This window comes from Heterocephalus glaber, unplaced genomic scaffold (genome assembly GCF_053883595.1).
Source record: "Heterocephalus glaber isolate CG9 unplaced genomic scaffold, H.glaber_assembly_v1.0 deba00001608, whole genome shotgun sequence".
NCBI classification, from domain to species: domain Eukaryota; kingdom Metazoa; phylum Chordata; class Mammalia; order Rodentia; family Bathyergidae; genus Heterocephalus; species Heterocephalus glaber.
Genome location: NW_028258379.1, coordinates 9,195,593 through 9,223,478, shown reverse-complemented (window position 1 = coordinate 9,223,478; position 27,886 = coordinate 9,195,593). Strand labels below are relative to the sequence as shown.

General features: G+C 39.8%; 1 protein-coding gene across 7 annotated transcripts in view; it reads right to left on the bottom strand.

Moving 5' to 3' along the window:
- Rad51b (RAD51 paralog B) overlaps positions 1-27,886 on the bottom strand; it is an 828,064-nt gene that overhangs the window by 303,871 nt on the left and 496,307 nt on the right. Inside the window, exon 9 of one of the 7 annotated variants that reach the window (XR_002390446.2) lies at positions 22,512-22,579. The exons of the other annotated variants lie outside the window; for them this stretch is intronic. The gene's annotated coding sequence lies outside the window, so the exon portion shown is untranslated. The remainder of the gene's footprint in view (positions 1-22,511; positions 22,580-27,886) is intronic. 7 annotated transcript variants of the gene reach the window in all.

Genomic DNA, 27,886 nt, shown 5'->3' with positions numbered 1-27,886 from the left:
CATCCTGAGGAAACTGATGAAAACTACCTGGCAGAAAACATAGGTGTATATTAACTCTAACCATCTGGATCTGCCGGGGCACTAACCACATCCCTTGGCTTTTACTCCCCAAGTGAAGTGTCATTCTGAGACCATGTGTGTGGTCAGTTAATTATGCATGTTTCAGTTGGGCTCTGCAATTTCACTTTGGTCCCCTCAAATATTACCTTTTCAAGATGACCAACAATCTCTGTCAGAGAGGAATAATTGGGAGGGAAGCTTGCCTCCTCATTGGCCAAGTTGAGCCAGACCAACTTACACAGTTCCTAAAAGCTACTTAGAGGCATACTTTAAGCACAAGAACATCTTCAGAACCTGGAGGCTTTGACAAAGTGGTAGTTTAATGGAATGACAGGAAAATAAAAGCCTAGAATTTCAGGAAGTAGTTCCAGGAACAATTGAGTATATAAAAATGAAATAGAATCACTTTTTCCAGGCAATCCACTTCCATAGACAACGTAATCATATGACAATAACCTGCATTTATGAGTGTGTGAGTATGCGCCATATGTTTATAGATATCACAGCAGCCACCAACAGTGAATGGATCCCTTTGTGACCAGCAGCCTCCCTCTTCACCCTGCTATAACTTCACCACACCCCTGGGAACCCAGCTTACAAACCCAGCAACAGTTGCCTTGATTAAAATATGATGTCCTTGGTCACTAACAGTTCTCCTTGGAAGTAAAGGGAAAGTAGCCAAACCACACAATGAGAGGAGCAAACAAAACATCTTTCTCCTTTCTAGGCAAACTTATCCTGACCACAGAAATTGTCTTCTCACCAGCTTTTCTGTTTTCCACTCCAACCTTTCAACTTGTTACATCTGTCTGCCTTTCCACTTACTCTTCATACACTTCTCTCATTCCTCTCCTCTCTCTACGGTGGGAGTACTTCAGTCAACTCCAGGAAGATAACAGAGATACCATTTCCTATGTCCGCTCAGAGGCCTAGGAAATCCCTAGACAGGGAGGTAGATAAATGCAGAAAGGGATTTCCTCTGGTGGCCTGCCACTACACTCCGCTCTCCCAGAAGTTCCCTCTTTTTCCTTTAAAGCCTTTGGCAATCTCTAACCAAATCCTAATTGAAAGGATGTTGGCAAAAATCCATGCAGCAAAAATGATCTCTGATGTATAAATTCTAATCAGAGAGATTTTCAAAAGATTTATTCATTTATTCAGTCATCATCCAATAAATTATTTATTGAGTACCTTTATGTACAAGAAACTGGACTGGGTGACACCAGCTAGGTCTTTTAGTAAATGATGGCATGTGATTGAGAACAGGCCAAGCAAGACCTGGCAATATCAGTCTATCCTTACATGAGAAGTTCCACTTATGATTTCTTGGAACAAATAACAACGGGACAGCACAGTATGGCAAGTAATGGGCACCCAGTCTATTTTGTTGCTGTTATTGGAAGAAAAAGCACTGTTGGAAAGATTCAGAAAACATGTAACACTCTTTCTGGGTCTGAACATCCTCATCTGTGTGATGGGGACCATGCTACCTGCTTCATTTACTAGATGAGATTACAGTGAAAGTCAAAAGAGATAATGTAGTGTATATAACATATTTCGTAAACTAAGTAGAATGCATCATAAACAACCATTGTGTTGCTTGATTTTTGGTTCACTGATATGAGTAGGACACTGTTTCAACCAACATAGAAAACTTCATAGAGGAAGGTAGTCTCAATTAACCAGGTTGGCCACTAGTAAATTTAAATGATCTGAATCTTAAAGGCAGAAAGAAGGAGATATTGGGAGAAACATGTTCTTTATAATTTAATATATAGTTATTCTCAACAGGAAATATTTCAGTTATGAAAACAAAAGAAGCCCATATGCTAAAAGACTTACACACATTGGGGTGGTCCAAAAGTAATTTAGGTTGAGGAGGATGAGAATACAAACATTAAAGGTGATACTTTGTTCAACTTTGACATGCAGTTTATAAATCTATGGAATTAGTTGTGAGGTTCCCAAAATAGATTGATATGCAGAAACTTTTTAAAAGAAAAGTTGAGACTTCCAAAACACATTTTAAAACTTTTATAAGTTGTTAGACTAAGTTTCACAATCATCAACTTAAGAAAATTAACTTTTTTTTGAAAACCTCTTTTCAAGTAATGCCTTTATAATTGAAAAACATCTTCATGATAAAAACATAGAAATTTAAAATCTCATAAAACTTGCAGACATCACTTTGAGAAATACTGATTTTTGTCTTACTCTTGCCTTTTACAGATGAAGGAATTGGGGCCTGTGAAGACAAAGTGACTCCCCTAAGCCACACAGATGGTTATTAGAAAAATGAGCCATAAACCCAGGTTGCCTGATTTCTAGAACAGAGCTTCATCCTTCTTCAGACAAGGCCTCCTCTGTTTGTGGCAGAGCTCACTATCTGCTCCAGACAGACATTAGCATTGTGTTAGCCCAGAGACAGGGAAGCAGATGGAGGCGAGAAGGTTTGAGGGGGAAGTGAGGTGGGTGTGGCTGATGCCAAACATCATTGCAGCTGGGACAAGATTTGAAAAGAAGGTATTTCCAAGGCTAGATTCTTTTGCTCATCATTGAAACAAAGAAACACAAGCAGTTTTAAGAGTGGGAGCATTTTGCCTAACAAGTTTGGGTGCAAAAGTAGGAAGAACATGGTCTCCAGCTAAAAACTGGAGAGGAACTGCAGAAGGTATGAGGTTATAATTCAGGGTGGCCAATTTAATCAGCTCATATTCATTAAACACCCACATACACATGGCGCTTTACAACAAACCCCTTTCCTCACTACGAAGCATCCACAGGCCTGTTTTAAACAGGCCACCCTGTACATGGGAATCTGGCCAGGGTGTTAAGGCAACTGCCTCCCTTCCTATGAAAAATAGGGTAGATTTTTAGTATATGTGCTGCTGAAGCAAACACAAAAAAAGGGTAGATTTTTAGACAACCACAAGTAAATGTTAGAGCCTCTAGTTGTACATCCAATCTGAAAGCTGGGAAAGATGTAAGGAATCTGTTTTCCAAGGTTTGTTTGCAAAACTCAGTAATGTATCAAACCCGTCCATTTTAAACATCCCATACCATCTACATTCCCAGACTTTTACTCTGCAGTTTCCTTGGTTGCATTTCCCCTATTTATTGAAACTGTACTCAAGTACTTTATGAATATTCCCACATAATGGCTAAAGTATTATGACCCTTGAGTTATGTATAATTAGCCAATCAATGATTTTGGTCACTTCCGGCCCTTGGATAATGAACTCATTGTAACTACAGAAACCATGTTCTTACCACTGCTTATTTAAACTGCCAAGAATATTTTCAGCCTGACTGATTTATCAAGCAACTTTTGATAGCAATCTGATGAGAAGATTGACTGAGCGTGTTCCCTTGACCCTCCCCCAGAGCTGGGTCTGCCAAACTTCTAGTGTTAGGTGGTCTCTGAATACCAGGGAGCAATGCAGTGTGGATCACACCAATGGGTCTCTGTTCAGCTGCATTTGTAGGTGCTGTGACTTTTCCAAGATATCTCTGATACTCCCAAAGATTGTGATTCACACAGTCCATTAGTTCATTAGGAAAAACTGAAACACTGTCCCAACATCAAAGCCTTCTCTGATAACTTTCTCATTCTGACATGATAGTATCCACTGGAAGACCCCAGTGAAGCTCAGAATAAGACTCAAGGTATCTAATTACAGTTTATAACACAAAGCACACCACAGCAGGTCAACTAACCACTTCTGGGTAGTGGGTTGTGTTTTGTTTCAGTGTGTGGTTTTGGGGAATGAGAAGGGTTCGAGAGGTAGTAGATACAAAAGAGAAAGAATGGCTTGTTTGCAGTGGCTCTGCATGTCTCTAAAGATGTAAGCAGAGAACAATAGGTACTTTTCAAGGCAGTTAGGTGATCACAAGAACTATAAAATAATAAGATTCATATTTTATAAAAGCCTTAGGAGGCTCCCAACAGCTTTACATTATGTGTACATGAAATAAAGGACAGGTGGCTTATTTGGGATGTCACTCTAGTTCAGAAGTAAGTCTGGGGCCCTTGCATCCCTAGGAGTCCTCCACATTAAGACAAAGAACATGACCAATGTTATGGAAGCCACTCATGTAAGCCCACCCCAATAGCATCATGTCTCCCACCCAGAGTTAACCTTTAAACTTGGTGGTTTTCATTTACACTATCACCAACATTTCAAAACTCCTACAGATTTACACAGAACAAGCCTCCCAATCGAATATAAGGGATACCTTTCTGTTATTTCTTATTAGAATTAAATCAGTTAATTCCTTGATTTATTCAACAAGTGCTTATTGAATGCCAAGTATGTATCAAGCAAAGACTTAGGCACTGGAGAAACAATCATTAACAAGGTGGACCTGTCCTTACAAGCAAACAGATGCACAGGTAATGCTAGTTGTAATTGTGAAAAAGAACTCTGTAGAGGAGTAATCTGGGCATGTAATGGGGTCCATAACCCAGGAGCAGACATGCGGCCTGGGAAGGAGCCCCTGAGAAGGCACCATAGAGGAAGACTAAGGCAGGTGATTCAGGACAGTGAAATGACCTGTGGATGAGAAAACAACATCATTATTTCATCTTTATAGTTTGTTCACTACCCAAATCTTTACTACGTGGGGTCTACAAAGAGAAGAATAATAAACAGGAAAACATTTAGGAGGCACTGCTCCCAAGCGACCTCTCACCACTAAAGCTAAGAGAAGGGAAGAGGAAACAGTATTAGGAAAATTCAACTTTACCATCACACAGAAAGAGATCAGAGAAGATTCTTAAACCCTGGCCTTGAAGCGCTATTTCCCAAGATCAAGCAGCAGACCTGTCCTGGATTTAACAAGGGCAGTGCTGAGTTTTGGTCGCTGAAGAAATTTCATCTCCACTAACCATTACAAACCATGACTGTGTCAGTTTTTCCAAGCAGGAGAAATGGATGGAAAGCCAGGCCACATCTTAATAAGGCCCTGGTGAGCTAATGGGTGTGATTATTTCTTTGTCTCAGATTCACGCCAGCCCAAGCTCATCAGATACAAGCGCAGTCCAGGAGAAACATGACCTCACTTTCGACATGGGACTGTGCGTGCAGATGCCAGTAGGAATTTAGTGATCCCTCAGCGCAGGTAAAACTGAACTCTGTACGGTTCCAGCTAATGAGAAGCATACCAAAGTTACCTAAAACTGTAAAGCTAATATTGACATTAACATACTAGATACTGCTAGGGGAAGGGAAGCCAGGAAAAACTTCTGAGACCATCTGTGCTGAGTGTGTCACATCCATAGTGAGCTACACATTTAAGATAAGTTGCCATCTCTTTAAATGATTAAGTACCAGATTTATGGAACGCTATAACCCCACCAGGACCACAGGGTTATTAAGTGGTTGAGGCTGTAAAGGTGAGAATCTCAAGATTTCATTTGTGCCACAAATTGTTCACTGACTTGCAGTGTTTACCAAGGTAACTTCTGTGCCTCAGTTTTCCCAACAATAGACAAGCAGTTCCATCACTTGGATTGCATAGCTGTGAGAGGAACAAAAGCGTTACAGTAAGAAACATGCGTGCAGCTACAAATTCTCATTGTATCATGTTGACAACCATCGGAGGACACCAGCAAATATAAAATAAGGGTCAATATGTTATAATTTTATCTCACAGTACGTTGTTCATCATTCATTCAGTACTTTTTCCTGAGCACCTACCGTGTGCCAGAATCAGACCCTATTCCAGGCACTAGGGATATAATAATGTTACAAACAGACTTGTTCCCTGCTCCAACGGAGGTTAGAGTTTACTGAAGTACACCACCAGGATTGACTCCTTTGTGAGCTATGTGATGCTGAGCAGCTTAATTTCTCTGTTAGGTTTCATTTTGTCGTTTGTAAAATGAAGATGATAAATACAACCTATCTGGTATCTAAAAGTGACTAAAATTACATTTGACACACATATAGTGTCCAATTAATGTTGGCTCTTTCCTTCCTCTTGCCAAAATCATAAAAGAAGACAATGCTTACAGAGTTTCAGCTCTTCAAACTGAAGATGTTTCACAAATGCAATGATCAAGCCATTATCACTGACTGCATAATAGGTAGTGTGGTGTGGTGAAAAATCTCTGGCTTTAGAAACAGATGAGAGTTAAAATCTTGACTCATTTACTGCCATTCAAACCTCTCTGGGCCTTCATGTCCTCATCTATAAAATGGTAATAATAGGGCAGTTTGAGGATTCAATAAGATGATAAATGCAATATATCTAGGGTAATCAGTGAACAGTGACAACTAACTGGTTAGCAAATAATGAACACACATACACACATACGGACACACACACACACACACACACACGGGTGAGCGTGTACACACCATGTCTCAAAGGAGCTGGTATGATTTAATTACCATGGTAGTATTTGTACTATTTTTCCTGTACTTGCGATATTCACAAAGATATAAAAGCAAATATTATTAACCCACGAGTAAACTATATCACAGCAGGATTCCTGGAGGAAGCAGTGAAAAGGACCATGAAAAAGTAATGTCACTACTTTAAAAGGAGAAGAAAATCCTGTTTGGCTTTTGAGTTGAGTTGCCAATCTTTCAGAGAGTCCAGATGAAAACCGTTGTCTCCCTTAATTTCTCTGTTTCCTCTTAAACACCCACAAGCCCAGTGTTTTAACTTTCTCGTATAAGTACATCAACCAAGGGTCTTATTAACCCCAGAAAACTGACAGCATTTGAGTAGAATCCAAGTATATGCCAGGGAACACAATGCTATCTGGGAAATCCTCTAGTCAACATTCTTCCTTAGCACTTGCTCACTGTTGTGTCTTTGTAGTAGATGCAGATGTGAGAGCCGAGAGCTCTTTCACAAATATGAAAGAGGCACAGTGTGAATGTAGGGGAAGATTTACTTTGATAAGTGCCTCTAAGCAACATAGTGAGGGGACTGAGTTGGGTCAGCTTTGACCCCGGAAGAGCCAGGAGACAGGTCTCAGGCTCTGTAACTTCAGCCAAGTGGGTCATCTTGGAAAGAGAAGAGGCTCTGATAACCTTCCTACTCTACACTCCTGCAGGGGGACCTACACAGGCACAGGGACCTCAGAGGAAGTTCGTTTGACATAGCCACCAACATTTCGTCCCTCCTTCACATACCCCACTTGCTCCAGCACACAGAGCTGGGAGCTAAACAGGGAGTCCTATCTTTATTTCTGGATAAATTGCTGACTCTAGTCCTAGATTTATTTTTCTCATAACATCATTAACTACTTAAAGTTAGTGTTGGTAAAATATAAAGATTATCTGCCTATTTCATATCTTTTCCAATTTTCAAAACACTCTCCTTTGCTTTCTGCTGACCATCTCATGTTTTATTTCACCAAGAAAAGGGAAGTTGTGAGAAAATTTCCTCAACTTCACATCACCAAATCTACTAATGTGCTGGCTTCTTCTTGGTTCCCATGGATAAGCAGTCTCATTTCTACCTAGGACCAGCCCATACACTTGCTTTTATTTTTCCTCACATTGGTGGTGCTGAAGATCGAATTCATGGCCTTGCCATGCTAGGTAGATGGTCTACCACTAAGCTACATTCCAGCCCCATTCCATATACTTGAACCTACATCCTATGTCCTTCAGGTCTTTCATCAATGATTAACCTTTTTCTCTCCAGCGTTATCACTTTTTCCCCCTAATGAATTATGTATATAAAGATGCAAAATAAAAAATACAAACCTTAAAAACAAACCTTTGCCTTCTCCAGCTACCACTTAATTTATGTTTCTATTTGTAGCAAAACGCCTTGAAGTGTTGACTCATGCTTTCTGTTTCTCTTTTTAACCTACTCCAATGAGGCTTATGTCTCCAGTACTCCCCTGAAACCACTCTTGATCCCCACTGACTACATCTTGCCATACCTAGGGTCAATTTTCAGTCCTCAACTTGCCTGTGCTCTCAGCAGGACTGGGCCTAGCTCTTTCCTTCTTGGAACACTTGCTCCACTTGGCTTCCAGAAAATTACATTCTCATGGATTTCTTTCCTCCTTACCATCCCATCCCCCACAGTCTCTGTAATAGGTTTCTCCTCTTCTTTGCTACTTCTCAGTGTTGATGTGGTCCCAGGAATCTTAGTTTAGCTGTCTTCCCACCTCGGGCTCAGCCTGCCCCGTGAAGTCCAGACTCATATTAAGCAGCCTTGACATGCTCCATTTGCATGACATCTCAAACAACTTTCTAGGGCAGAATCCTTTATCTCTACCTGGCTGGCTCTTCTCCCCAACATTCCTAGACTTTGGACTAAATAACTCCAGAAATGGGAAAAAATAACACCATTCTTGGAGTTATTTAGGCCCCCAAATATATAGAAAATTCTTGATTTTTTTATACTTACACTTTACATTCAACCAATTTGCAGGGCTTATAAACAATTTCTTTATAGTTTATCCTAAATTTGACTACTTCTTACCCCTCTACCACCACCAGCCCCAGCCAAACCACCATAATCCCTTTCTGGATTAGTGTTATGTTTCCTGACTTGTCTCCCAGCTTCCCCCTGGCTGTGGTACAGCCTGTACTCTACAGAGCAGGCTAAATGATCTGTTAAAAATGTAAATTAAGTCATGTTCATCCCTAGCTTAAAAATTTGCATTGTGCTTAGAATAAAGTTCAAACCCTTCACCTGTATTTATATATTCTAGCCCAGGCTTCATATACTCTAGCCTCCTCCAGTCAACTTACCAGCCTTAATAAATTGTTGTGAATATAAAACTAAACATACAAAGGAACTTTAAAATTATTAGTTTCCATAAGTAGATGCTGTTGCTATTATTATTATTGGATCAGTTGCCCTCTAGTAAAGAGTTTTAAATATGTCTTCTAAACATAAACTGTAATTCCTGCCAGTGGTTATATGTCATTATAGACAGATTGTATAACAGGCAGATCCTTTCATTCTTGTTAATAGGTTCAGGCATTATTCTCCTGCTATATATTTAACTTTGTCTTTTCCCCTTCTGGATGTTGGATGTCCCTTTCAGGAAACAGCAGCTGTGCCACTAACCCTGGACATTGTCCAAGGCCATTTCCATATCCTGCAAGAGAATCATCCTCTCAAAGTTTGTTTTTGCAGCACAAAATAGAAAAAAAAGATCATTTAAAAAAAATAGACATTGTATATAGCACTTTTTGACCAGAAATGATTTCTGCCTGACCTAGAAAGATGACTAGGTCATTATCTCCAATTCTACAATTTGTACTGAGCTGGACATTATGATTATTTCATCCATCACTTAAATGCAAAAGGTTCTAGATGGAACTAACAGCTAGAAATAATGTATAATGTCCTAGGAGAGAAAGTGAAGGATGTGGTACTTGTTTTAAAGAAAAGGAGTTTATCAAATAAGAATTTCATTGACTGAGTAGCACCAAACTTTCAAAACAAAGCAGCTAACGCTTTTTCTGTTGAGAAAGGCAGAACATCAATTTTACATTTTATCCAAGAAAAAAATAATGGGATGACTGGGAGAGAACCTTGGCTGACACAGCAATGCCTTATGGATCACCAGTACTACTTCCTGAGTTTGCTAATTATCTTGGGGAGGGTTTCCATAACTCAATTCAGTGGACGCAATCTGTGGAAGACTAATGTGCTGAAGTGCAATGTGCCCAACCTGATGCGATGCCAAGATATCCTGATGGTGGTTTCCTAAGTGGGTTTCCAAATATTATAAGTAGCCAAACCGAGTGGCACTAGGCTATTTGACTTAAATGACTTATTTTTAGATGAAAAGTCAATAAACACATGAACAAGCTGGGGATTCAAACACTGAACCCAATGGGTGATATCAATACAGAACCATGTTTCATCTCCCAAGAGGGAGGAATCATCCAGCCTCTTCAGGGTAAGCAAGTGCTAGCTGCAGGAAAGAGAGCCAAGGGAATTTACAGCCAAGGCTGTTGGAGTTTTGTGGTTGCCATCTCCTTACACATAGCAGGGGGAAAATACACCCACCCTCAAAGCAGCAGCAACAACAAATAGATTCTAGCTGCTATCCTGAAAATGAACCACAAAATCTAAACTTGATTTTATAATTACATTTCAGATATTTGTAGTCTACTTCACTTAGCCTTAGACTTCATTTTCCCTTTCAATTCTTAGCAAATCTCTCCTATAAACTCACTAAACTGTTTCATTTAACAGCAGGAGAGTATTTCCTACTTTTAGAGGTAGTCATGCCTTTCCTACATAGGACTTTAGGTAATTTCTCTCATTTACCACTCTCAAGATGAAGTAAAAATGCTAAAGCAGCCTCCTTGATGACAAATACACAGCACGCATAACACCGTGACCCACCACAGGGCACACTGGAGCGGATGCTCAGCAATCCCAACACAGCAGTCCAGGCAGCCACTACCAAGCATTTGGAGTTGAATGGAACATGAAATATTTGCCATCAATGCCTAGAAGCACCCAGTCATTAAAGGAAACATCAAAACAACAACAACAAAGCCCAAACACATCTACTTTATAGGGGAAAAAAAAATCATGGTCAAAGACAACATTAAAGCATACATAAAATAATTCAAATATTCTGCTTTTACTCTGGTAGGTGGGCATTAGCCTGAAGATTTAGCTATGATAGTGAGAGAATGGATAATGGAAAGGTCATGGGCTTTGCCCTGTATTGGCTGTGGGATTCTGAGGAATTTATCTAACTGTTCTGAGGCTATTTGCTCTCTTGTGAAAATGTGGGCAAAATATTTGTCTCACAAGGTTTTATAAAAATTGTGAGAAAAATGAAAATAAATACTTGGCTCATGATTAAAGATAGTTCCTTTCCTTATTAACTTTTTGGTATTCTAGATCTTAGAAGCAACTCTATCCAGTTTTAGTAATATTTTCTCAGTGATAAAATACCCTCCTAAACTGAATCAGCAATAAATACATAGCAGGGTTCAGCTAACTCTTTTTGGCACTCAGACACATCTATAGATACCAACATAAGAATCAGTTCTACAATGTTCCCTAAAATCTCTTCTATGTGGTTGCCAGAGGTCTCAGAATGTTCATATCTGTGAAGATACATTTCAAAACAATGTATTTTTCATAAATTTCCCCTTTTCTACCCAGCTGTGACACCAGGAGTATGCCTTCATCACTAATAATATCACTTCCTTCAGGACCCAACAGAATGGCCGATTGATCTTTCTCCATAAGAAGAATGATGGTTTTAGCCCGCATGTTTTATCTGGACCAGATTAATCACCAACTCAGCCTTTAAAAAAAAAGATTATACACTTTTTAAAGTGTTGTATGCTCTGCCTGGAATATTCTCCACTTCTCTGCCTCATAAAAGCATCTCTTGTCACCTCCTTTAGTCATCTCTGTATTTCTGCATTCCGAAAAAGGAATAGCTGTGTTCTCATGTGTTCCTTCAGTCCTTGTGAACCTGTTTTTCAAATATTTCTTGATGAATCTTGCTCTACATTATGCTTTCTTGTATTCTTAAGCCTAATATACAGTAGGTACTCGATATATACTGAATGAGCAAATTAATGAATGAAAAATGAATTAATAAAACATGCCCAGCTTTTCAGATGGCTCCTTAGAACTAACACATAAGCATATGCATTGGTGGTAAGTCTTGGGGATCCTCAGATTCAATTGTTAGAAATAGGAGGATAGTAAAGTTTGCATTTTATAGGGACACCTCATTTAGTCTATATCATAAAGTCATGACTATGGAAGTGCCTATCAAGCGCAATTTGAAAAAATATTATTGTCATTACTTTTCAATTCCAATAATATATTCTATGAGTAGTTTTATTAAGTATCCACTTTTCAGAGGCTGTCAGGTTGCTTACCCATCAACCTGGACCATACACAATTACAAGAGTCTCATACTGCAGTCTGCAGACCCTCTTTCATTATATAAAAAGCAGTTCAACATGCTTTGAAAAAATATGCTCTGTCCTAAGGTTTCTGAGAGTGAAGTGTTCCAGTTGGAAGCTGCCTGAAGCTCATTTATACACTGAAATTATTAATCTCCTTCTTATATGTTTGATGTAAGCCCTAGGGCACTTGGGAGGGTGATCCAATTACCCAATTCAGAGAATTGCTCTTTTCTTTCAACCAAGTTCAGAGCTCTGAATTTTTGTTCCACCAGTGACTTTTTGTTTTAGTCAAACAAGGTCATGGAAGAGGCCAATATCTGCCAAGGCCAACAGGGGTTTCATTTACATGCCCACTAATTCGAGCAACATAAGAGCCTCTTGAGAGCATTAAACTAGGGTACTGGACAACAAGCTTGTTATTTATTTACCAACTCCCTAAGCCTCTACTGCCAGTCCCTTGCTATTCAACACTTTTGGTTACCATTTTGGATTTAATGAAACTCTCTTCTGTGCACCAGAAGACTGTAGTAGGATATGTCAGTAGGCAAGAAACTCTGGGGCAAATGCAGATAAGCCTTAGAGAAAGGATGTTTAAGTCCAGGTTCATGAGGCAAATTATATATAGTCTATACTTCCTTAAAGAAAAACATTTCCAAAGTTATCTCATTAATGACTATAGATCAGGGATTTGTTTTAACATTCACCATCTGTCACAGACCTTACTATATTGGTGATTTTAACTAACTAATTAATTTTTGTTGTTATTTCCTTTACAATGAATATAAAGCATGAGTCAGTCCAGCTTGAGGCAAGGCTGGAACACTTCCATCATGGCTAGAGAGAGGATGGTCTGGCCAATGTCCTATCACTGTCAGAGAGAAAGAGACACACAGGCTATCTGTTGGAATTGACTATGGGGTGCTTGTTACTTGAAGTTGATGAACAGTATTTCTGTTGAGAATAAGCATTTAACAGATGGTCCAGAGAAATAAAGAAATATGTCAATCCACTTATGGAAAGTTCCAGGACTCTGATTTTAGAATCTGTGAATAATTAAAATGACACTTAGGTTGCTAAGAATTAATCTTATGAATGTTTATTAAACTAAAAGATAATTAGTTATCAAAAAAAGTAAAACCCATTTTTCTTTAATTTACTAAAAAGTGGTATCAGGGCTGGAGATTTAGCTCAGTGGCACCATGCCTTCCTTGCAAGCTCAAGGTCCTGAGTTCAATATTCAGTACCAAAAAAAAAATAGTACCAGTCTGAACTGTTCTGTTTGTGACAAAGTAGTCAAAGATTCATTTGGGAAACTTTCTTTCTTGCTCACTTGACAAAAATATTCAAATTTTCACTGGAAAAAAAGTTAGGAAACGAATAGGTAAGTGAAAAAACAGTAAGTTCTTCTAGTGGCCCAATCAGAAAACCAATAGCTTTTGAATCTGATGTAAATAGATGACAAAATGTCGTAAAAATTTCTAAAAAGTGAGGGGAGAAAGGATAATCTTAAAATATAACCTAGGCAGCCACCCAGTTTATACAGATGAAGTTTTCTGACATGTATTGCTCAGATGGCTCAGACGAGAGAAGGGCTTGATTGCCCTTGGGTGGGGGCAAGGAGAAAGAATTCATAGATTGCACTGATTAGTTAATGATCTGGAAACTAAAGGAGCTAGGTTTTAATCTTAAACCTTGAAATTAATTATCATGTGGTTCTGAGAAAGACTTTAATGTGTCTAACTTCAGTTTCTCTAGATGAAATATCCAGATTATATGATAACATTATGTTTCACCAAACACAAAGCCTTTACAGATAATGATTGTTCATGCAAATGCTAAAGTTGACTACATTCTGCAGTCTGAAGACCTAAACTACAGGACAAAGAGCCTTAAGACAAATAGGACAGTTCTTTGTTTCCTAGTAGTGATATCAGAGTATGAATAGAAATACCCTTCTATCTTTCTTCTTTATACAAGTAGATCAGGTGCAGAACCTGACTTTTCTTTATTCCACACACAAGCCTTCTTCCTGCACATTGTCCTGAAGCTCTCGTATTATAGCTGGTGCTCCATAAAGTCTTTCTTCCTGCCTCAGCCTCCACATTCCCTCTGCTGTCAATCCCAGTCCTACATACTCAGTTTCAGGCCTCTCTTCCAACCCAGAATGAGATGAGAAATGTGCAGGAGCACATGTCTAAATTCTTGCTGAGCTCCCTCACCAATGAAGAGGGCAACTGGAGGCCAGCACAGAGACATAGGCATTGCTCTGCCCTCAACACTTGCCAATTCCTGCCTAAAACCATCCAAAGAATGCTGGGGTCCCAGGAGTGGGACCAGCGAGTGGGAAAAGGGTAACTGCTAGAAGGGAAAACACAATCCTAGTCTCAAAGCAGCAATAAAAATAAAATTAAACCCTCACACATACACACATGATTCTTTATGTCCCCAATTGAAGTTGCCTGAGTACTTCACACTGGAACTACGGGCAAGAGGATTTTCTGAAAAAACAAACCACACACACAACAGACCTTACTGCTCCCTTGAAGGGGCTTATTTAAGGCAAAACAAGGCCTCCCATCATTCCTGTGAGAGATCATTGTCCCCCTTGTTGCCACAGCGCCCTGTGAGGCTGTGGGAAACAAATGACCTCAGAGGCACTGCAGTGTGTGTCACTGTGAAAGAAAGGAGAATCGGAGGGGCTAAGAGGAAGGGGGGCTGCTGGCAAGCAAAGCACTCCACCACACGGCGGTCCTCCAATGATATCCCTCCAGACACGGTGGGAAGGAGGCTTGTAGACCCCAGGAACCTCCATCCCGCCTGTAACAGGATTAGAATGCCATTCCCCAGAAGCAAAGCGTCTTTCTGGATGTCCCGCCGCTCACCCTGGTCAATGTGGTCTCTAACTGGCCCTCCTCACAAAGTGTCCAGTGATTGTTAGCGTCTTGCTCTGTTGCATGGGTGTCTTGAGTCAAGGCAGGGCTCTTCTGAGAGCAGGAAGAATGAGTAGGAGCATAGGGAGAGGTTGAGAGGGGAGCTGGGCCAGGGGAACAAACAGATGAGGGCAATCAAGAATGCAGGAGATGGAGACAGGGAGGAAGAAGGGTAAGGATGAGCATGAGTGAGGGAAGATGGCGAAGTAAGTCTCAGGTATACTCAGTAGACAGGGGCTTTGCCACCAAGATGCTGATGTTGGAGAAGGCAGCTCATCTCATCTTTGCTATCACTTGGCGCATGTGTGGAAAAGCAAGCTTGCAGCCCAGCCAGAAGCATGTCTTCCCATACACAACTTGCTGTCCTGGACTCTAACACAGTATTGATTTCACTTCTCCTGGGACCACATGAAGTTGAGCAGTAGATGTGACGTCCATCCTACACATGGGCAGTCAGAGGCACAGTGTTTGCGGGTAGGTTCTAATTCTTACTGAGTTGACAACTCTATCTTCAATACACACAAACTCATATCCATGCATATACACACTCACTTATGTTCATACTCCTCACCAGCCTCAGTTTTTAGCTCTTCTTGCTGGGAGAAACTTGGGTTAGAGCATCATATTTTACCTTCAGAGATAACACCAGCCCTTGGCCCTGCTACTTGAACCACAGAGCTACGTAACCACAAGGTGACAAACAAAATTGAGGGAAGAAGACAGAGGGGGCACAGGTGAGAACAGCTTAGCACACTGTGGTAAAGAGGTTTCTTGATACAGGCCTGCTCACTTGAAGATGTTCCTCTCTCTATATTGGGGACACTTTACAACATACAAAGAAAAGAAATATATAATAGCATATATATCATATAGTCTATGTATGAAATTCCTTTTAAATATCCATATATTTTTGACAGAAATATGTATGTAATATGTAGGTATATACATTTCTTCACTGACTGGTGATTCATCTATGTTAATTCATCAAACATTTACTCTATGTACCAATTTCTGAAAATATTAGAGTTACAAAAATTCTGTTTTTATCCATAGAATTTGTTTTGGCCTCTATCACACAGGGAAACATGGCGTTCTACACTCAAGAGTAACAAAAGTGGTGAGTTTGCTGACTATGAAACCCATTTTGTACCAAAAATCTTTCCTCATGGAACAACCTCACCTGTGGTAATGCAGGTTGTTGTGCCAAGTTGGCAACTGGGAAATACTGGTTAGAGAGAGACTGGGTTTAGTGCAGAAAGGTTCTGCTCACTTTGAGTTGTTTACCAGGAACCCCAATGTCCCTGGGCTGCCCCTGCTCCTCCTGGTGCTGCCTGGGACTGTGGAGAACACCAGAGGCCTTGTCTTCACAGATATATGCCTTTTTCTGAGAACACAAGCTAGAGAAGAGGATAAGAAGGAAGTAAACCTGGTGTATTTCTATTATGTCTTTTACAGAGTAGTATGATTAGGAAAGAATGTAGTAGGCTCTGGACCGGAAACTTGGACCCAATCTCCCCAACTTAGCCTTTCTGTGTCTCCACTTCCATACCTGTAAAATGGGGCTAAGGATAATACTACTTACACATGGTTCTTAAAAAATTACTTAATGTAAATGAGTTAGTATAGGGAAAAAAAATCTTTAAAATAGTACCTGGCAATAGTAATAGGTATTAGATGCTATAGTAATTATTAATAACAATTAATACATTTTCTTGGCTTAAATTCCTTAAAATTTCTTAGAAATTTTAGTACTATAGACAAAGATTAATAAAAAATGAGAAGAGATAACACTTTTTTTTTTTTATACTGAGGATCGAACTCAGGTCCTTGTGCTTGTGCAGCAGGCGGTGAAACCACTGAGCTAAATCCCCAGCCCAACAGTTACATTTTTTGAGAGCTCTCTATGTGCCAGGCACTAAGAGGTCCTTTATATGTATTCTATGCATTTAGTTTTCAGAATTCCACAAGGAAATTTGCATAGGCATTTTCTCATGGATGCTGATAGAGGCAATGTATTAGTCTGAACCATATGATATTCAATCATTTTAGGTTTATAAAAGCAGTGATTTCATTTAGTTCAGCCTAATTTCTTTGGGGTGCCTATAAAAAGTTCAGGGGAGTCAAGGACCAGGACAAGGAAAGAAGATACACAAGACAAGGACTAGGAACACCACCACCACATGCCGGAAGTAAAAGTACAATGAGAGGATGTGATGGGCTGGGATAGGATGGGATGACATATGATGATATGGGGGGGGGGGGTTGTGGAGAAGGGGAATAAAGTTCTAGAGAACAAAGCTAACAGACCATATATAAATACCTATGGCTCTTGAAATTCCTAGCAAAGGTTTCTTCAGGCACAGAAAATTACTTCATTCATCAGGTATTTATTGATAATAAGAGGCCCTAAAATAAGAGTGGAAATGAGTAAGATCTGGATTCTAACTTTGATCTGGACATTTGTTAGCTATGTGACCTCAATTTCTACCTTTTAATCCCCAATTTTCATTTGTCAAATGCAGATAATACCACCTATGATATAAGGTTGTTGGGAGGATTAGAGGCAATGCATATGAAAAATACCAAGCACAGTGCCTAGCACATGGTATACTCTCAATAAAGAATCACTACTATTGCTGCTGCTGTTGATTCTGATAATGCTGCTGTCACTACTCCCATAAGCATTGTGCTGGACACCTAAGGTTGGTCCCTGATTTGCTGATGCCAGTAAAGGAAAAGAAGAAACATAGGGATAGCAATGAGAAGAAGCCCCTACCAGGAAGCTACCCCAGGGCAGTGGTGGTGAACCTTTTGGAGCTTTTAATGATAAAAACAGCCATAGGTGCTATACACATGTGCCATAGGTTCGCTACCACTGCCTTAGGGCATTTGGAGCAGCCTTCCATGGTGGCCCCAATGAAGAGCTGGAGGAGGTAAGGCTCTCAGGAGGGTAGCAGGCAAGAAGACCAGTGAAATCTGCACTGGGGGACAGCACAGGCTAGGAGTAAGGAGTGACCTGGCCACAGGAGGGAGAAGAACAAGTAATTGCATAGTCTCCTCTACCTTCCCCAGGAGTTCAAAAGCAAATAAGACTAGGCACACTTTACAAGAGTATTCTTTTAATTGCTAAATAAATTGTTCCGGTTGTTTATGTGTATGCTGTCTGAGATCTAGGAGCCCAGCCCCAGCTAGCTGACTTCCCTGCACCCTGAAAACACTGTGAAAGGTCAAAGGCAAACAAGCAAAAAGGATAGACTGAAGGCAAATTGGAGGGAATTTTTTTCCTCTTTTTTTTTTCAGTGTCTGAAAGTACTGGTCTCTAAAGTCTATTTCAAACAAAAAGAGCAGACAGTTCCAGCCTCTAAATACTACTGGCAGGGAAGAGCTACCCTTTTAGAAAGAGAAAGCATACCACCCACCACACACAACTCTCAGCAACATTTTTTGCCTGCAGCATTCAAAACGATTCCTTTGTGTTTGCCAAGAGGAGCCTGCAAAGGTGAAATCATTTCTGTGCTGGGCTTCTGAGGGAGGTAGCTGCCATTAAGAACTGCTGGGCCCTACTGCCCCCTCTGAGTGTTTTCAGGCAGCAGCTGTTTGTATTCACCTTTCATTACCTTGAAGCCAGGAGAGAGGAGACTTCATTTTCATGCTCCGGAGTCACTGCCATTCTCCTCCCACCCCGTGCTCTCTGGAGCCCTCTCCCCAAACAACAAAATGCCCTGCTTAGCTCTGAGCTACAGGAATCCAGTCACCTAGAAGGGAGACTTTATGAGCTTTCTGGGGGCTCTGGTCGGATGGAAGGGATTAAATTGAGGTGTGCTTTATGTCTTTTGTACTTTACTCTCCTGCCACCTTATGAGTAGCCAATTCCCCACCTTGGACAGATCTGCTTGTTCCTCTTGGTGGGTTCTGTTTTTCTTTCCTCCCCTGTGGTTTTTCAAGAGGTGGAGAGAGGATGCAGTAAAACTTCATTTCAGATGCATCATAAAACTCAGACAGGCTGGCCTGTGGCAGCTTCAAGCAGGTGGGGTGTACTCTGCTGTGGCAGCAGTTACCCTGTGGGAGGTGTGAATGTGGATAGGTTTCCAGCGATTCTGTCACTGCTTGCTGGGACTACAGCACAGGGACACAGCCCCATCCCACCTTGTCTAGGATTAGCATGTCTCATTGTCAGGACACTCAAACTCCATGGTACAGTTAATCATAACACAGAATATTCTCAAAAATAGCTTTCCAGTCACTTAAATTTTTCTTTACCATAGTTTCATATCATACAATCTAACTGAAGAATAATTTATAGCTAAGGTCCTGCATTCCATGGACCAACCAGACCATAGCCCTCTCGTAGTTTTCACACAGGACCAAGCAAGTCAGTCACAATAGATGAAATAAAAATGGGCAATAGATGCACATTCTTGCCAGTAATCAAAGTAAAGCAAGCATGAGCAGCAGTAAGATATCATCTTCATTTAAAAGATTCACAGAGTTTGAAAAAAATTAACTACTAGATAGGCAATAGTGTGGCAGACCAATAATTCATAAGTATTGTCCTACTAATAGCCATAGAAACTGGTAAGTTCCTGATACAAGTGGTGCCTTGGTTTATGAGCTCAATTCTCTCCACCATTCTGGTCACAAACCAAACTAGATGAGAACCAAATCAAATTTCTCCACAAAGTCAACATTGAACCTTACCATTAAATTTGATTTGGTTCTCATCCAACTTGGTTTGTACCAGAATCGTGGAAAGAATCAGGTTCATGAACCAAGGTACCACTATAGTTTGATAACCACAGAAAAACTGACACATACATAGGACTCATTAATATCAATTCAGGAATACATCCTAAGGAGATAATTAAACAAGTTAAAAAATCTGGATGTAAAAAGATGTTCATTAAATTTTTTTCATGATAGCAAGTAGAAAAAATCTAAATGACCTAAATTGAGGAATGCATACATGGATTATGGAACAGCTATTTAATGGAATATTATATCTAGCTACAATAATTAGTATTGCTGTTCATTACTGATGGACAGAGAGTTGTCCACAATAGATTACTGAATTAAAATAAGGTCACAACCAGCAAGTATAGTATGACCTTGTTTTCCAAAAATGGTACATGTGAGTATAATATACATTCTGAAAAATACCTGGAGAGTTGCTCAATAAAATGGTACAAGTTACGACTGAAAAATATGGTGTATGTTTAAATTTTTTAAAAAATTACAGTAAGAGACACACTGTCAATCCTTTTCAAAATAATCCCCTTTACTTCAAACACACTTCTCCCATCATTCTTGCTACTTTCTGAAGTAGTGCTGGAAATCCTCTTCCCCAAGTGTCTTTAGTTGTGCCGTAGTGACTGCCTCAATATCTTGAACTGATTCAAAACATTTACCTTTCATGATCATTGTGACTTTGGGGAAGAGCCAAGGACACACACAGTACCGGATCTAGTGAATGAGGCCACATCATGTTTTTATGAGGCTGCCTTCTATTGGATGGCACTGGTTAGCAACATTCCCTGTATTTTTGATCCTCTCTCATAAAGACACAAAAGAGGACTTCCAGAACCGCTTTAGAAAGTGACAAGAAGGGCTGGGGATTTCGCTCAGTAGCGCCTCATCTGCCTCACAAGTGCAAGGTCCTGAGTTCGATCCTCAGTACTAAAAAAAAAAGAAAGTGACAAGAATGATGGGACAAGCGTGTTTGAAGTGAGTTGAAGCGAGGGGCAGTATTTTGAGGAAGATTGATGGCAATGTGTTTTACTGTGATTTTTAAACATTTAAATATTCATCATATTTTTTGATGGGTCCTTGTATTTCAGCAGTATGACTTAAACTGACTTTTCTCATTTTCCTTTATACCTTCAGTCTTTGTAAAATTAGAAAACAATGTGTATGTTTTCATTGGGGTAGAAAAATTCTGGACCACTGGACTAACCTCAAACTGTGACCAGCAGGCCCCATGAATTTTATTCAGTCAGGTTCTGATAAGAACCAGAAGGACAATCATGGCCCAGTTGCTATCAGACAGAGTGTTGGGAATAGGAGAGGGTGGATAAAATGTTTAGGAGACATGTGGGTGGATTACAATTGGAGAATCTAGCAGACCCATAAGCTTAAGTTCCATTTCACTTTCTGTTGTCTCCAGAATCACAATGAAGCTAAACAATTTAGGGACATCAGTTGGGTTCTAGGTAATATTAAGGTGAATTTTTAAATATTCAACTTACATTGAGGATTTTGGAGCTAACCTTCTACTCAATAAAATTTGTATTCATGTTTTCTTTTTTGGTACCGGGGATCGAACTTGGGTCCTTGAGCTTTCGAGGCAAGCAGTGGAACCACTGAGCTAAATCCCCGGCCCATATTCATGTTTTCTTTATGCAATACAAGTTTAAAATAAGTTCTGTTTTCAAAAATAGGCAATATAAGAAAAGACGTAAAAAACATTTGTCCTAGTCTCACCAAAGCCAGAGTGTCATCTCTACAATTCCTGAGCAGGGTCCATTGAGTGGCTGCTTATACCCTTCCAATGACAAGATGGAGTCCCCATCAAGGTACATATCATGGTCCCTCCACAGTCAGAGAGCCTGCTTCAGTAGAATTCTTGATAAATGCCCAAAGATACTCAGATACCACTCTAGTACTGAGATTATTTTCTCCTTCTACAGAAAGGGAAACTGAGTTACTCTAGGTCAAGAGACATACACATATGCATTTCAGATCTTAGTTTGAAATGGGACTATCAATTCAAAATTCACTTCTGAGTCCACTATTTTTTCTTTTTCTTACTTGAAAAATGAGTATACTCGGAGGCTTGCCCACAGCTTTCCAAGGGCCAACCTAACTCTCCTTCCCCACCAAATAGCATAGGATCTTTGAGGTTTTAAGCTTGTAAGTACCCAAAGGCAACAAAGTTTATTTTTCTAGCTTAAAACATTATTGGAAGATCTAAGTTCTTTTAATAGGCACATCCCTTCTATAGCACCAAAATAGTAGTGACCATGACTCCTTTTTCTAACACTCTTTATTACCCTATAAGTAATCTCTGTCAAGAAAACATTACTGCTATAGTCAACACTTTTAAGTTGCTCTTTGTCTCATGGAAATGGTGATGACAAAAGACCACGTATTGGGCCGGGGATTTAGCTCAGTGGTTTCGCTGCCTGCTATGCAAGCGCAAGGACCCGAGTTCGATCTCTGGTACCAAAAAAAAAAAAAAAAGATCATGTATTTGTTGCCTTAACATCACAAGAGGTTTTGATAGTGTGTACACAGGATTTAAGTACATCTTTTGGAGACTCGTAGGCTTGGGGGTAACCCCTGGTTACACTAGTTGGGTGGCCCGAGTTGCTCAGAAATGTTGAATAGAAGCATAGGTATGTGAACATTAGGAAGGTCTTTCCAAGCCATTCTCCCAAAGTAGCAACTTTTCAGAAAATGTTTAAGTTAAATGCTGATGTTCTGGGACTCCCTTCTCCCTGCCATAACAATCAGGCAACAATGACCCAGGCCCCTCTTCAACACCCCACTCTGTGTTGTTATAACTCAGCTCTACCTTTGTCTCCAAACTTTTACCCTTTCTTGTATCTGCTGTTGACCCCATAGCTGCCTGGAAACCTACCTTCCTCAATCCTTGTCCTTGATCTCTTCTTGTCCAGTGCCAGTCTGAGTCTTCAGGAGCAGATCTGGCTATAGAGACAGGGAGGGACAGAAGAAAACAGGGGCACACAGGCTGTGGCAACATCCTAGACCCAATCTCAGCTCTTCACAAGAGTCCTCTCCTCTGCTACTATGCCCCTACACCTATACATAGAGGCCCAGTCCAGTTCCTGAGTCAAAATACCAAGGAAGTGAATCTGATGGCTCATATCCTCTTGCTTAAATGCAGATACAGATTATTTCAATCCTTTGTGACTCCACTATTACCATCAATGCATTACTTTATCTTCCTTTATGTGGTTTACTAGAGTGACCATAACTTAAGGGAAAGGGGTCCCAGCATCCCAAGAGTCAATTGAACATGGCTCACAGAAAGGAAGTCAGTGAAGAAGAGTTCACAGTGGGGCAAGATTAGGAACCTAGGAGTTTCCTTAGGATTAATGTTCTAAAATCCAAGCAACTATCTTCTATGTGAACTTTCAGCTAATCCATTTGTACAGTAGAAGATTTCTATGTGGATAAGGAGGTGCCTGGTCACTGCCTAGGTTCTTGTTAGCTTTCAGAATGTGCATCAGGAAGCATCAGAGTTGGCCATAGGAAAGTAAAACCAAATCAAACTATCAATTTGGTAATCCCTACAACTGGTAATAGTTATAGAAATACATCACACAATTTAGAGCTTTTTCTTACTTTCTCCCTTCTCCTCACTCAGTATTATCCATTAGTTAATTTGATCATTCATTCATTCATTCATTCAACTAATATTTATCTATATTCATGGCTCAATTTTTCACCTATAGAGAGATGACTCTCAAATGTTTATCTCCAACCCAGATCTCTTCACTGAGCTCCAGTTTCTTGTATCTTCCTTATATATTTTCTCACTGTCTCAAAGGCAACTCAAATTCAACATTTCCAAGGTCAAGTTAATAATCAGCCCCACCCCACTCCCATTCTGGGGAAGGGTTTGTTGGGGATTGAAGCCAGGGCCTTAAGCATGTGAGGCAAGTGCTCTGCCACTGAGCTACAACCCCAGACCATCATTCCCTCCCTTTCATCCCCATTCTTGACACCCTATTGCAAACAACCAGCATGTTCCACCAGGACAATCACATCTGCCTCCTAGCAAGCCTCCTTCACTAACCCCCAGATTAATTTTCTATGCTGTAGCTAGAGTGGTCTTTCCAACAAGTAAATCTCAATACTTTACCCTCCTTTTTGTTTGAAACGGGTCAGTGACTTCCCTTTGCTCTTAGAATGCAGACAAAAGCCCCACTGTAGGCTGATTCCTGAATCTCCATATCTATACCACACAAACCCTCCCTCCTTTGCAGTCTCTCACACATGCTGCATACATGCTGGTTTCTCTTTCTGGAATGCTCTCCGCATACCAGGGCCTCCTCTGCCTTCAAGTGGTTGGACACCTCTTCAGCAAAGGCCCAGAACATATGTTCCACTCTCTTGCAATGCTCTTTAGTGGCCCCCTTCAATGTGTCCCTTTTTTGAGGGAAGGCTCAGGACTGTAACTTGTTATTTCCTCTGGGCTTCTTTCATCCATGGTTGTTCCTCCTACAGACTGAAAGTTTTTTGTGGGCAGGGGACATGTTTGGTTGGTTTACCACAGGTATTCATTAAGTAATTATTGAATAAAGGAAGAGCAGAGGAAGAGGAATTATTTCCATACTCTCTCAATACTGTTTGTTCTTTAGATTTCCACTTTTGAAACTTTTCTTTAATGCTGCTCCCTTAGGCTAGCAGATTCTTCTCCCTCTTGCCAGTGAAAACTCTTTTTCTCATTCAAAACACCACTGTTCTACGTCTGTTCTTCATTTCTGATACTGAGTCTGGTCTGGATTAAGGTAATCTATATACACAGTCACCTTCGAGGCAGGGTCTATGTCTTATTCTTTTCTACATCCCACTACCACCTCTGTTGCCAACCTTAGAGCTCAGGTTAGTGCGTTCTACAAGTGTATTGGAAAGAACTAAATTCAGTGGTGCCTCTGATAATAAGGCTGGAGTCATGAGAAAAGGATGTTTTCCCCCTAGAGTTAGGGGATGCCACTACTGCACAGTGTCATCTTATTTATGACTTTATTGAAGCACCCCTGCCAGTTCTGCTAGACTCCTTCCTAAAAGAAGCTAAACAGATGCAACTCCTACCTTCTGATATCTCACTATCTAAAAGAGAACAATAATAAGGCAAACACTTAAATGTGAGTAATACAGGGAGTAAGTAATGTATTGCATGGGTTTAATGAACAAAGTAGAGGGAGTTAGATATAATGGAGCGCCCATCACCTCCTCTTCACTAAATCAGGGAAACTATCTATCTTCACTTAATTCTATTGACTTAACACTAGCCTAAAGAAACTTGTTTCAGTTTACCCATCTGTCTCATGGTTGCCACAATACAATTTTCAAATGAAATTTCTAAATGCAGACCACACACAATATTTCAGTGGACCTAACATTGATTTATGTTTGGACTAGGGGAAGGGAGACATTCTGAAGAAAGATGCTTTACCAGCACTTCTGCTGCCAGCCTTTGCTTGCTCTGCTATAGAAGCATGCAAGTTTAGTGTCTCAATTACTGCTGGATTTGGCCAATTCAAGAGTTATATCATCTCTGATATACCAAATAAGCATGAAAGTCAAAACTGTGATTTCTAAGACAACCATGGTGATAGAATATAAATTAAAAGGCCCTTGCTTGCTTAGCCATCATCCTGAAAACATCAGAATGCAATTTGTTGGACAGATTCTATAATCTGCAGATGAAGGCAGTTATAGGGCTCAAGTTTATCCAGAGTTAACAAGCCCTAATAGTCTAGTTCAGCTCAGACATAACAAACGGAAATGGCTTTAAATTATCCTTCCCTAGAGACATGATTTCATAAGAGAACAAACTCTATATGCTCACAGAGAGATTTCCAATGTAAACATGTGGTGGAAGCTAAAAGCTGCAGCCGGGTTTCAAGCCTGGATACGCCAATGGCAGAGTATTTGATTTCAAAGACACCGATTTCCTCCCAGTGCAATAGCATGTATGCTTTTTTTGCTGACTACACTTTGAACTACAGAATACACACAATCTTGCATATATGTGTAATTTTATAGTTTTATTTCTAGCCTGGATATTAATAGATTTTACTTGGCCTTTCCATGTGTAAGTGTGACTGGAATACAGATGCTTAAGGGATAGGGTTGCTTGTGGAAAACACAAGGCTCACTCATCACCTGAGCTGTCTGAAATGTAGGCTTTAAGGCTTTAGAAAACACAAGGTGAAGAACTTGGCTCTTCCATGTTTAAGCAGGAAATCAACCCAGCTCCCTCTCACTATGAAAAACGTAGGAAGAGGAGTAATCCAAAATACTCCTCTATCCTATACAGAAGACACAATATCCTAGCGTGTCCCTTTTGGGGTGATCAGCTCCAAGAAGCTTAAGATCAAGATTTTACAGGGGCAATCAGTCATTGGCCATTTGGCTTCTGTGCCAAGTGAGATCTCTCTCCTGATTTTATGTGGCCCATGAATTAACAGCTTTTACACTTTCAAATCATTGAAAAAAAATTTGTGACATGTGCAAACTATATAAAATTCAAATTTCATTGTTCATAAATAAAGTTTAATGAGAACACAGCCATACTCATTTGTTTGTGTACTGTCTATGGCAGTTTCTATACCATAATGACAGAGCTGAGTAGCTGCAACAAAGACTATATGACCTGCAAAACTTAAAATATTTGTTATCTGATCCTTTACAGAGAAGATACAAACTACAAAATGAAGGCAATGTTAAATCTTCAATTCTATTCTTTGTTTTTCAGCAAACCTATGCATTATGTGTAGGAGCTCAGAACAAGTGGGTAAATATCCTTGTGTTTGTACCAGAATCCACTTATCCAAAGTTGACACAAATGGAGGACTATGCAGCTGCCAGGACCCTGAGTTCTTATGAATATGCTCAGGAGTTTGCACTAACTTAATCTACTGAGGGAATTCAAGCACAAGAGTAACACCATCATGTTGTTATGTTAAAAAGGACACTTTGGCCATGGTGGAAAAGAGGGAATGAAGGACCACAGAAGGGAAGTGCTGGACCAATTCAGGTATGAGAAATTGGAAATATGAATTTAGATGCCAGATGTAGGGCTGGATATGAAAGGTATCAAGGAAGAAATCTGGATGACTGAGTGGATGGGGAAAGGGCAGCAGATGATAGAAGAGGAAGTTAAACTGAATCGTAGGTTTTTGGTTTGGTAACTGGCTAACTAGAAGTACTACTCATCATGAGAAAGAATAGAGGAGGAGGAATAAAATCTTTTTTCTTAAAAACAACCTTGAAGAGGAATGAGTGGCTTTTTTATTGTATTCAAGGCTAGGAAACCATATGAAATGAAGTTGTACTTCAGAGTGCCTTGGGAAATTCTGTCCTTGTGGCTTCTGAATATCATGGTGAGATTACCAGGTCAAAGATGAAGTCACTTTAAATCCATTTTGGAACAAAATGGAATATAAATAAATAAATACAGAATGCCAATATATTTAGTTTTTAATCTGTTGACTGCACATATCCAAAGATAAATGGAGGATCTTTCTGAAACCCTTTTGTGATGTTTCAAGGAAGAATGAAATTATATACAAATTCTACAACTGATTTCTGAACATCTCAAAAGAGACAGAAAGGGGGAAATATACAATGTTAGTCTGGGCAGTGATTTTTTTTTTTACTCCAAATGTGTAGGCAGTAGAAGCAAAAATAGACAAATGAGATTATATCAAAATAAAAAGCTTCTATGCAACAAGGGAAACAATCAGCAGAGAGAAGAGACAATCTATAGCTTGAGAGAAAATATTTGCAAGGCGCATATCTGTTGAGAGGTTAATATCCAAAATACATATAGAACTCAAACAATTCTACAAAAGAAAATAAACAACCCAATTTAAAAATAGAAAAGGGACTTGATTAGATATTCTTTATAAGAAGACATAGAAATGGAAAACCAATACATAAAAAACTCTCAACATCACTAGTCATTAGGGGAATACAAATAAAACTATAACAAGATATCACCTCACACCTGTCAGAATGGCTATTATAAAGTAAAACAACAAGAATAACAAAAAGAAGCTAAGTTTTGGTGAGGATATGGAAAAAAGGTGTAAATTAGTACATCCATTATGAAAACTGTCTGGTATATTCTCCAAAAAATAAAAAAGAATTAATACATGATCCAGCAACCTCATTTCAATCCAAAGTAATTTTAAATCAGTATGTCATAGAGATATCTGTGTTCACATATTTATTGCAGCACTATTCATAATAACCAAG